Source organism: Labeo rohita, chromosome 21 (genome assembly GCF_022985175.1).
Source record: "Labeo rohita strain BAU-BD-2019 chromosome 21, IGBB_LRoh.1.0, whole genome shotgun sequence".
Lineage (NCBI taxonomy): Eukaryota > Metazoa > Chordata > Actinopteri > Cypriniformes > Cyprinidae > Labeo > Labeo rohita.
Window position 1 is genome coordinate 8088176 of NC_066889.1, and position 13615 is coordinate 8101790.

Here is a 13615-nt window from a genome sequence, read left to right on the forward strand (position 1 = left end):
GGGGGAAAAAAAAAAATGTCCTTTTGGCCTCTTCCTCTGTTTAACTCCCCACAGCACCAACCCCCCAAATTTACATGAATTTGAACCAAAATTACAGAAATTCTTCTGTCACCTCCACACAAACACCACCAAAACTTAACGTACTATACAAGCTCAGAACCTACCACAGTACAAAAATGAATGACAAAAATTTCTACAGTAATATCACATATAAAAATATTTTGAATGTAAAAAAATCAAATACTTTCAAAGCAGTTGCATGTAGCTGTGTCTTCGCAAGTCTTCACAAGTGTTACTCTTTCACTTTCATTACTATCTGTATGAAAGAGGAAAACTTAGGAATAATTATGTACTGTAATGTAAACATGGACAATATAATGCAGTGAATTATAAATGGTAGAGAGTATCATTCTTGTTTTCTAAGAAACAAAAAGAAAAGAAAAAAAACATATAATTCTACATGTTGTTAGTGTTTTTTAGGTTGTGTTGTTAGTGACAAGTGTTTTTTTTTTTTTTTTTTTTTTGGTAAAAACCTTTGCTAAAGTTATGTAAGAACGATTTGATTAGAGACACCAATAAAGTGTTTTGGTAGTTTTAGTGCATGTTGAATGTGAAATGAACTGCTGTGTCAAGTTGAAAGATGGTTAGGAGAACTGTGTGAAGAGTTTTGAAAAAGTGACTTTAGTATTGAGAAATGTGTCCTAGTGATTGTAAGAATCTGTAAATTAATACTTGGGATTAGGCATAAACATGCCCATTCCAAAAAAAAAAAAAAAAAAAAAAAAAAAACCGTCTGATCACAGTGGTCTCCATCCTGTCTACCATAGGCTACTCAAAAGGGAGAAGCCTCAGGAAAAGTTTGTTAAAGTGTGAGACAATGACAGCATAGCTGATATTAATGAACAGGTTAAAACAGTACAGTATAATACTGATCATATATATATATATTTTTTTTTTTTTTTTTCTAAAAATTTCTAGACCCTTATTAATAAGCAAAGAAAGACATATATAAATCAGGATGAGGTGGCTCTGAGGGACACACAGAGGCAGATTAAAAGACACATACAAATATCACTCAAAAAATGATTCTTTAAACCTACTTAATTCAATTATGGACAGTGGTTCCACACAACCAAACTGTTTTTGATGAACATTAATGGAATCTTTTGAATCTATGCAAACTCTTTGTGTTGTGACAACACAATTGAATGAGGAAGAATTTATGTGAAATAGTAATGTCCAGCCAACTCAATTTATTCACTTCCCTGTAACTTAACCAGTTAAGTTTAGTGAACATGTTTTGGTTTATTAAAAACTGGCCACATGTGTTCCACTTTATGAACATAAGGAGGTTTGTTTTTAAAAAACTCATTTAAATTATGGACAGTGGTTCCATCCAATTGTTTCTAGTTACTTTAACTAAATGATTTCTAGTTAAAGTTACTCCCTTCAACAAAGCATTTTTTGTGATTATCTCGCAATGAGTCCTAAAAGACAAGATATTTCACAAATGATCAAGTTTGTTAAACAAGAGCAATAAATACAATTACAACCACATTACAAAATTACACAAAAAAGCAGAAACATCAAACTACTGTCATTTTCTAATTGGCATATAAAGATAACCAATCAAACCTTATTCCAGGAACTGGCTCCAGAAATAACTTCTGCAGTACTCCAAATGTGTACCTGATTTCAGGAGTTCAAGTTTAGTCCATATATCAGTCCCAGCAACATTGCGTATTAACTTTACCATAGCATTTATCATCTTTGAAAATACTAAAAAAAAAAAAAAAAAAAAAAAAACACTTACCATATACTCCATAATAACACTGCTAGTGTCTTCATTCAGGTACTTCAATGTCATTAGTCTAAAGATGCAGACAACATGAGATTTAGCCTTTACATTTTTCTAAAAATCACACGTTTAAAAAAAAAATGTCAGTCATTTATCGATTATTCTGTCTGATCATTTCCTTACGGGAAATACAGGCAAGCAGTTCAGATGGAATTCTAACAAACATTTCAGTGGAAAATGAAACCATAACAGTACTGGACCAGATCAGCACAGAAAGCCACTGTCCTGCAGAGTTTAGCAATATTCCCAATTAAAGGGATAGTTCACCCAAAAATGAAAATTCTGTCATTAATTACTCACCCTCATATCGTTCCAAACCCACAAGACCTTCATTCATCTTTGGAACACAAATGAAGATATCTTTGATGAAATCCGAGAGCTTTTTGACCCTGCATAGACAGTAATGCAATTGAAATGTTCCCAGACCCAGAAACGTAGTAAAGACATCAGTGGTTCAACCATAATTTTACAAAGCAACGATACTTTTTGTGTGCAAAGAAAACAAAAATGTTGACTTTATTCAACAATTCTTCTCCAAATTGCGCCTTCCGCCATTATCGAGAGTACCTCTTTGCATAACGCATGCGTGTGATTCTGCTGACGTAGAACATGTATGCGCTGAGCCTTGTTTGCGTGCAGAGGAAAGCAATGTGCTTGCATTGTGATACTCTCCATAATGGCAGAATACGTGATTTGGAGGAGAAGAACTGTTGAATAAAGTAGTTATTTTTGTTTTCTTTGCCTGCCTTGCTTTAGAATGTATTGTTTTTGGGAATGTATTCACAATTTCTGCCAGTTTATAATAATACCATAAGTTTATATTTATTGTATTAATAAACCTATTCTTATTATATGTATTTTTTGTTAATGCCCATGACCATAACCCTAAAACTCAGTGGCCGGTGAGACAATGTTTTAAAGAGGTCATCAGACGCAAAACTCACTTTTACATGTTTGAACAGAGAGGTCACTCTCAGCTTCTTGTCGGTGTGACGTCACACGTTGACATGACCTTCTTACCTTAGACCCGCCCGAAATGAGCCAAGTGAGAGCTGAGAACATTCTGACCAACATTATTGTGTTTACTCTGGTGCAGGGGAAGACAAGAATGTCTCAGATTGAGCAACTGAGGTGTTCTGTTGTTGGATGTAGTAATGATCATAGCAGTCATCATTTACTACCAACATCTAACTGTGCGTTCACACCGCCGCCGGCGAGAGCGTCAAAATTCGCTCTGGCCGCCCTGCCAGCAACGCTGTAGAAAGATTTGTTGACGCCCTGACGATCGAACGCTTGGTCTTGTATTTAAAGCGGCCGCAAAGCAAACAAGCATGTTGATCTTGTGCAGACTGACCACAAGTAGGGTGTAAGTTAACCTCATGATTTTTATAAAAAGTTAAAGTAAGAAATTGAATTTAATTGTAGTTACATGCAGTGGTGTAGTGGTGCCTGGAGAAGTGTATACGCATTAGTTATACACATACGCAAGCTTTTACCTTTCTGACATCTGGACGTGACTCTGCGCAATCCCTGACATGAACAGCATCTGGGGTGGAGGAGGACTGAGCGGGCGTGGGCGCATCAGGCTTAATCTTTAAACATATTTCAAATGAAGCCGGCGTCTTTACTGGGTGTTTTTAGCGAATATTTGGATTTATTCACATATGACTGGATGTGCTGGACTGTCATGATTTTGGCTAATGCAGGACACATCTTACTGAATGATGTGCATCAGAGGGGATTTCAAGGTGGGTATACGCAAAGCCAACTAATAAAATGGATATATGCCGTAGAGCTGCGTATACCCTCCACTACACCACATGTTTGCTAAGGAAATAAACCAATTAACTATACAGCCACTGTCTGTATATATTAAAGCCTAATGACATTTATCTTTATGTTTTTCTCTATTGACAATACCACAGGGGAGACCAGGTACAGAACACTTTTGTTTTTACTTGCGAAAAAAATAAATAAATAGGCAGAGGTGCCTGTTTTTATTTTAAAATATGTGACATACACCTCGTCTCCATCAGATGTCAAAATTTTCGCCGCAGCTGTCTACAACACCTATTTTTCGTTTAATCCAATGTGTCGATATGTCAGAAATTTTTTTCAGCAGCGACACTGTTTTGCATGCTCTGGCACTAAAGTTAGCATATGCAATTCCCGCTTATTTACAGAAAATATATAACAAAATATAAATATATAACATCAACAAGACACCTTGGTCCATGCATCATTTTGCTTGGGAACTAATGTGGTCGGAACCAAAGTTTTACAGGCGTTCTCTGGAATCTTCTCAAGGGGTGAACTTCTACATTCCGATTGGTTGCCGCCGAGCCGCGTCATAGCTCATTACCATAAAGTTGACCAGACTTCAACTCTTCCCGACGCCCACACCGTCCAAAACGCGCCGCGCCGCTTCTCGCTGGAGCTCGCCGCCGGCTCACATTGAAAATGAATGACTTCCGGCCACTTTGACGCTCTCGCCGGCGGCGGTGTGAACGCACAGTAAGCCACTGAAGATGCAGAGGCTTACTGAATGAAGAGGCTTACTGATGAAGAGGATTAATGTTACTTGAGTTTTCGAAGGAAATGCGCCCGGCGTTCTACATAAATGCGTCTATGTTCACACTAATTATTTGTGATCCAGCTTCACCTACAGCAGAAGTGAGTATAAGGGTGTTTTTGATGCAAATTGCCTTTCTTATTAATGTGCTAGTCAGAAAGTTTTGCATCGGCTCCTCACCCCACAGAAGAGAGGGGCTGGGTGAGTAGAGCTCATTAGCATTTAAAGGAACATGCAACAGAAGGGCTGATTTTGACATGGTAAAATGGGTGTTTTTTTTTACACTACAAGTAAAATTTTAACAAAAGTATGTTATAGACTTCTCATTAAGACCCTAAAGAATCATATCAAGTTGTGGAAAATGGGCATCTGATGACCCCTTTAACAAGTTTAAAAAAGTTTTTGTTGAGTGCAGTTGTTCTTACCTGTGTAGTGGGAACCAAGAGGGTTTAATGCTTTGTCCAAGGACTCTTCTTCGGTTTGCAATCATCTTCATAAGTTTTGCAGATCCATCCATTGGCAAAGACGGTTGACACTAATGGGCCTATGGTTATTCTGTCTGTCTCATATTCTGCACAAATCTGTAAACACATGAAGTACAATTTGTTACAAGAACACCCATATATAGTTTAACAGCAAAGACAAATTCAGTGATCAATAAATTCATTGTTTTATTTATGTGAATGATGATTAGTGTCATGTATATTATTCCAAAAGGGTGGACATGATCTAGAGCATTTTAAAGTCATAAAATGACTAAAACATCACATTTCTGCTTTCAAACCATTTTTAAGAAAAGGAATGAGTCAAAATTACCCATTATATATACACACACACACACACAGTTATACATATGAAGAGTTCATTTGCAAAAACAGATAACTGTGTTTTTATAAATTTTCATAAAACATGTTTTTTATTGTTTTGTTTTGTTTTTTGTGTTTTATTGTGTTCGTTGTATTTTTGAGCTATTAATATTCAATCAAAATAACCCAACTGCAGTTTGATTGATATTACTTGCAGATTTTTTTTTTTTTTTAAACAGTTATCTGTTTTTGCTAATTAACTCTTAATATATACACATATACAAATGTACTCTTTATACACACACACACACAAAATACATGCAAACATAATTTTATTAACATATAAATAACATATAAATATATCTTAGTGTCTTACTTGTTTAGATTTCTAGAAGACACATCAGTTTCTTAACTATCCACCAGTTCACATTTACAACTGCGTGCATTCCTCTAAAAATGAAAATACCCTTATTACTTTTGTTTATAAATGACGAGAAGGCAATACAGCGCTTCACTCACCTTAGCCAAAACTTTTTTTTCCGGCAGTAAAGTTGTGACGTTCCTTAATTTCGGCAAAGTTAGGCAGCGATGAAGAAATCCGTGATCAAATGCTGCATGCTGTTATAAAAACGAATAGCAGATAAAATGTTAAATGTATGCAAAAGTCGAATGTGGCATTATTTGTACTTGCTTTCGTGCTTTAGCTAACGCTAATTTTACTGGGACTTGAGTAGCCTAGAAAGAGCAAAGGGAGGTTTTATTTAACTGCCCATATATCATTAAAAAGACGGGAAAGCACTTTGAATTTTAATAATTCGCCGCGTCCTCCGTTCCACAAGCACACGTACAAATACACTACAGTCCATATGCGCTTTCACATCTCCCAACCGCAAGTCATCTATTAACGGCACAACATACCAGTGTAAAAACGGTGTTACACTCGACTGCAAAACAACACTAAAAGCATACTAAAAAAAACATACAGATATTAAAGACTTTCACTTGACACAAAGAAATCTTCAGATTTTCTTACCTGACTGGTACTTCTAGCTCTTGACGCCATGATACACCTCCTTCGCGCCTTCTTCATCAAATGCGTTGGAAACGTCATATCCGGTTTTTTGAACGGCGAAATTAAAGCGTTTACGTTAGTTTAACGATTGATAATTAAGTAAAATGGAAACTTAAACAGTTTAAATTAATAGAGCACAATACAATAGTGTTTTGGCGGAAAAAGAAATATACTTGTGTTGTTTTAACAATAAATACCTGAGTAAAACGAACAGTGGCACAAAACCATTTTTTTTTTTTTTTTTTTTACTGTAGATAAACACACATATGAACAAAAAATAGAGGCATCTTTGCCAAAGTAACCCTCGATATGCCTGGGATTAAGAATATGACAAATATACCCCATAAGGGAAGATGCAAATCATCTCTTCCCTAATTGCGCCACCAGGACGTTCCCGATTACCGCTCTTGTGGCATAGCAACGGTGCGAGAGGTTTAGACGTTTAAGATATGGAGCCAGCATTGGCCATCTTTGTTTTTATATTTTATGTTTACTGGAGGAGATGGTGGGAATGTACCTCAGGCTTGGCCAAGAGCGTGGCCGGGTAAATTATATTGTTTTGCTGCATCCTTGCCGGATTACAATTTTAAATGTATTCATTGCGTTTGAACCGACTTGAATAATGTAATGATACATTAAAAAAAAAAAAAAAAAAAAACATACACACATATATAGCAGTTCAAATGCTGACTGATATGTTACCAAGGTGCGATTTTATAATAGTTATTGTCTTGATGGTGAACATATTTAGAAACCCTGATTTAGGCAGTTAAGTAACCATAAAAATAAAACTGTGAATAAATAAAAACAAATTATGCATTGTTCATCTCAATGTTCAGCGGCAGCAGTAACACCTGAACAGAGCTCTGTATGGCCGGTCCGAGTCGTTCAGATACAGCCTTTCATATGAGTTGCAGCTATAGCAACAATTTGTTAACATTCTGACAAAAAAAAAAAAAAAAAAAAAAAAGGTTAGTTTCATTTTCAAAATGACCAGTGATGGACTGTAACGACGCAATGAAGTAGGTTACTATGAGTTTTTTTATTAGGGAAAAAAATACTACAGTTTGGTAGTCAGTGGGGACAAAATGATGACTGATTTTTTTTTTTTTTTTTTTTTTTTTTTTTGGGTAAACCATTCCTTCAACTAAGGTTTTAAATATGACTAGTACATTTCCCCAACTAAAGTACCTTAAAATTTCTTTTACTAATTACTTTATCATTGCTCTAAACAATTTGTCTTTTCCTTCTTTCACAGAATCAGACCAGACCCCTGTACTGCAGGATAAACCTAAATGTGCCAATGCTGAACAGGTTTTTTAATGATGGTGACATTTCATCTGAGCAGGGAGGCCCTGACAGTGCTGCTGGATCTTCTGAGAAGTCAACTCCAACACGGATGGGGTGCCACAATCAAGACCCTGGTGTTTCTTTTCTGGCTGGCGTGTGGTACATCATACAGAGTGGTCTCCAGAGTGTTTAACATACCTCGTTCCACTGTCCACCACGCTGTCCACTGAGTCGCTGAGGAGTTGGTGACCATTCGCCACCAAGAGATTCACCTCCCTGAAGACCCCAGAAAACATGGACAAATTGATGTTGTTTTTCTAATGTTAAACCTAAGCTATGTTGTAAATAGTTGTAAAAAGTATTTTCAGTAACATATAGAACAAATTGTTTTAATGTGTTGAAGGATCGGACGATCCTCAAATGCAAACTGTGTGTGTTTTGCCTCGAGAGCAACCATACATTTGTGTTGTGTTTTGCTTTCTTTTTATATATTCTTCATTTATTCTTCATTCATTTATTCAGTTATAATCATTAATCATTTAATCATTTTATTATTCCATTTAATCAATATAATCATTTATAATAATCTTGTCATTTATATATTCATTTTATTGATTCATTAATTGATTAGTCATTTATATTATATTATAATTGTTTATATATATATATATATATATATATATATATATATATATATATATATATATATATATATATATATATATATTTTTTTTTTTTTTTTTTTTTTTTTTTTCCATTGTTGTTTAGTCTTATGACTGTGGTTTTAAGAGCTGTTTGTCTTCATAAATAAGAGATACAAGGGAATGTTTATACAAACTCAGGGTTTATGAGATGTTGTTGTGAAGCAGTTTGGTATAACAATACTTGTTGGATTTGTGTTCTTCAGACAAAGTTTGAGCATTGAGACATACACAACTAAGACTATTCAATAAACTCTGCTCCTTTTTACCATCTTTACTTCGTCACCTGCTTCTGCTCTTCACTTTCACTGGCTTTTCCTCAGTCAACTTCTTGGCTGATAAAAGACTGTTAATAGTGTTTTTGGGTATTTTGGGTACCAGACAAGACCTCCTGTTAACAGGGTTGGGTATTAGACTACTCTGCTGACGAGTTGTTCTGTTACTGGACAAACTGATATTTTCTGATGGGATCTGGTGTCCGGGCTGGATCTTAATTGTCTAGGCATGGAGACAGCAATCTAACAGTGAAAAAAAAATATTTATTTATGTATAGAAGAGTGTTTTGTGAAAAAATTATAAGCTGCATTACAAAAATGTACACATTGTAATTTACAAATTGTACATAACTACTTCTCTTGTATTTACACGTGAATATGCAATACAAAAATACAAAATGTACAAACATTATTTATTTCATTCTTAACTTACATCACAAAAACAAACTACAGAAATTACATTGTTTCATTGACAATGTGATAAAAAAAAAAAAAGATATTAAAAATTTGTAATGCATGTATTTTTTCCACTGTTTTCTCTCACCTAATAGAGGATGGCTGATAATTTATTTGTTAACCATTCTCTCAAGAAGAGAAAACAGTCTTTCCCTGCTCTCCTGTGTCTCTCTCTGGAGTTTGATGTCCTCCCTGAGTATCTCCACCAGCTTCCACTCACTCCCTCACCTGTCCCAGGACACTTGCAATCCTAAATCAGCGCAAACTAACCATGCCTGTTAACAACAACAACAACAAAAAAGTCTATTATCTTGCTTTGTTTTTTTGTTTGTTTGTTTTGTTTTTTTTTTTTTTTTTTTTTTTTAAGTCTTTCCCCAGCAGGCTCACTTTCTCCAAAATAGTCCTAAAACAAGAGAAAATGGAAACACTTATAATATAAAGAAAGGTTTGCAATCTTAGCATTAGAAAATATGACACAGCAGGACATGCATACAAAATACTGTTAAAGTTTGGTTAAATTATCATTCTTTCATGACATATCTTTCATGACAGCACTACAAAAACACAACAAAGGAAAATACTGTTGCCTTATGTAGTGGTTGTCTTATTGTTTGTGGGCTTTGTTCAAAAAAAAACCCTGTCTTTTAACACTTGTTTCACTAGGTATTTCAATAAATGAAAACACAATACTTACATTTCAATGTGAATCCCCAACAGAACTCTCACCTGTCATGTTCTTTGAATATAAATTCCATCGTCATCGTCATCATTTTCCTGGGAATCGGAGACCGCATTTGAAGTCGCTTTCAAATTATGGCAGCCTTCGTCGTGCCGCGGTGACGCATTCGGCCTTGGAATGGGCACTTCGGAGGGTGCATCCTGAAATGGGACAGTATACGTCGTGATGCTGTGACGCAATCACACTTCAAATTCGCACTTTGGAGTCCACACACTTCAGTTTGGGACAGACTTTGTTGTGCCGCTGTGACGCAATCACACTTCAAATACACACTTCGGAGTCCACGCATTCCACTTTGGGACACATAGCTATAGTCTCTCTCTGGACTTGAATAAGGAACAGGAGCCCTCTCTAGGCTGGATTAGGTAACAGGAGCCCTTTCTGGGCTTGATTCGGGAACAGGAGCCCTCTCCGGCCTGGACGTGGGGGCAGGAGCCCTCTCTGGGCAGGACGTAGGAGCAGAGTCTCTCTCTCGGCTTGACTTGGGAACAGGAGCCCTCTCTGGGCTTAACTCTGGAACATAGTCTCTCTCTGGGCTTAACTCAGGAACATAGTCTCTCTCTGGGCTTAACTCAGGAACATAGTTTCTCTCCGGGCAGGACTTGGGAACGGGAGCCCTCTCTGGCCTAACGTGGGAGCAGGAGCCCTATTAGGTATTTAAATAGGGATAGTACTGACTGTTACATTCTAACAGTGCCCAGATAATGTCACTCACCTGTAAATAAGAAGGCGGGGTCTGTGATTGGTGTCTCTCAAATGGGAAGCTGTTTTCCGAAACCTCAGACACCAAGGAGGAAAGGGGTGGCCTGAGTGAAGACGGATGAGAGTAGGGCTTCTCTCTGGGCATTTAGTAGCTGACAGACAACACTTCCATTCACGCACTTTGGAAAGGGCTGACTCCCACGTTATTCACATCACACAGAGAAAGTGTTTTGTGTTACAACGGATTAAACATTAATAAAGCAGCTAGACTGGCCTGCTTGAGGGTGCAGTGGCCAGTGGACTTGACTGCGGAGCGGCCGGCGGGCTTTGGAGTGCAGTGGTCTGTGGGCTGGACGATGGAGCGGCCAGCGGCTCTGGGCTGAGGACTAGAAAGGAGCTTCAGAGAACTCAGGGGTACCTTGGGTTGGGCAGGTGGTCGGAGCGGTTGATAAGGTATGTGGGAGTTCCTGGAGTGGGATGAGCTAAGGAGACACGACATGTTCCAGAGGTGGCTGAACAACAAGACTTTGAATTTTCCTTTATTTCTTCCACCTCAAAACGGAACCGTTTAAATAAAGGATGAGATTAATCAGCTCAATCAGGGAAAAAAATAAATAAATAAAAAATCACATATGGGGAGTCACATCGTATCATCTTCCAACCCCAGCTGGAAACATGCACCAAGAGCAGCGTCATGCCAGCTCAACCAGTTGGAAAGCTCAAGGAATTTCTCCACATATCTCTCCAACTTCCAACCACCCTGCCACAAACACCACAGCCTGTATTCAGCCTATGTCATGTTGTTCTGGCCTGGTGTTCTGTCACACATTAAGGAACAGGGAGTGAGGAGACAAGGAGATGCAGGAGTAAACTTAAACAAAACAGACTTTAATAAAGAAAACCAAAGGGCATACAAGGCAGGCAGAAACACAGACTTTGAATGACATAAGACACCAGATGACTGGAAGCTACACAAAACACTCTTTAAATACTCAACAAATGAGGAACAAAACAAGGGGATGAGGAGATACACCTGAAATCAATGAAACACAATGGGAACAGGAACTGGAAAAACCAAATATGGGCATTGTAACACACAAGGGAAAACTAGGTCATGGAGCATGTGGGACAAACAAAACACACAGAACAGTCCATAACTCATGTCACGACCTCACCAGTCTAGGTTGGAAAGGCCGATGACAAGGAAAATAAAAAGGTATAATTTTGGGAACGACAACACCCCTTTCTCCTGTCCCAGCTCACAATGTCCACGACATAGTGATTTTTATAAGTTTTCACAAAAAGTTTATTATAACATAAATCAAAGAATTGGAAGCATATCTCTTCGGAAGGGGATCAAGGCCAAAAAAAAAACAAAAGGAAAACTAGCTAAGGTTTAGAACTAAATTACCTATCGAAACAAAATTCTCAAAAGAAATACAGGAGCAGCCTTCCCTGACTCCTTAACTAGTCAAAACCAGGAGAAAAAGTTTACACCAAAAACAAAAGGCAATCCCCAACCTACTTGCTTCAAGAGTGAACGAAAAACTATTTACAAATAACGAATGAACAAAATAAACAACGAATAACAGTTTACAGACTGACAGCAGTTCAACCGTGCTTCCAAAATAACGTTATTCTCAACAATGTACACTCAAAAAAGAAGAGAAAAGAGTTGTCTGGGGCAGGAGACATAGGACAACGACGACGGAGCTTCAGCACGCGCTCTCAACCAGAAGCTCTTCAACACTGCTCTGCTTCCTAGCATTCAAACGCTCCCGCTCGCTACGCAATCTCCTGCAGCTGGTCCCAATCAAGCGCTGCCAGTGAGAGAGAGAGAGAAAAAGAGAGAGAGAGAGGAACTGCGTACAATGTATTGCACGCAATACAACAACAAACATGAGTACAAAAATGAATATACGTCCCAGGACGTAACACTCACCTGATACAATTTTTTTGGTAGGTTTCCACATTAATGAAACAGAGGTCAGTCAGATTTTTAGTATATGTAATGCCTCTAAAAGTCCAGGTCCAGATAAGATAAGTGGAAATGTCTTAAAACATTGTGCTGTTCCGTTAGCGCCAGGTTTTACCGATATTTTTAGAGCATCTTATTATTCTGGCAACGTCCCTGTCTTATGGAAAACATCTACACTAATTCCAGTGGCAAAAATTTTCTAGGCCCCAAAAAATAAATGATTATCGTCCATTAGCACTTATATCACTTGTGATGAAGTGCTTTGAATATTTAGTGAAAAAAATACATTGTATCTGAATCACCGCATCTTATAGATCCTTAGAATTTTAACTGTATTGCATCTGCTGCATTCACATTTAGAGAAACCAAAAACTTATGCACAAACTCTGTTTGTTATTTCTTATCAGCTTTTAACTGTATTTCTCCCACTATACTAGCTGCTAAAAAATTTGTTAGATAGTAGGATGCTTGCCTGGGTGACCAATTTTTTCAGAATCCAGCAGGTTAAAACAGGAGGATCTATTTCAGATAGAATGATCTCTTTGGTTAGAGCTCCCCAGGGATGTGTTTTTATTTATAATGTGTTATAATTTATTTTATATGCAAATTCTTGTGTGAGTTCTTTTATTAACATACATATTGTAAAGTATGCAGATGATGCTGCTTTAGTGAGCCTTTTACATGATGGGGAGGAAGAACATGGGCCTGTTTTGGATTTATGTTTCAATTGGTGCAGACATTAAAATCTCCTCCTAAATATCTCCAAAACTAAAGAGTTGGTTATCGATTTTAGAGAGAAAAAGAAAAGTGTAACCCATCCTACATTAATTAACGGGGAGCAAATTCAGTTAGTAATAAATTATAAATTCCTTGGTATGATGTTGGATAATAAACTTAGGTGGAATGCATGGACTGACTATGTAAGCAAAAAGCTTTAACAGAGAATGTACTTCTTAAATAAATTACTGTCTTTTAATGTCCATAGCAGAATATTGTTGATGTTTTATGGGGCTTTTATTGAAAGCATTATGACATTTTGTGAGATCTGTTGGCCCAGAAGTGGTCACCGGGAGGAAAGAGGTCAAGGTAGTAACAATAGCAAGACTGTTAGGAAAAAGTTAGAGAGCATTGAGAGTATATACAAAGAAAGAGTGTTAAATAAGGCT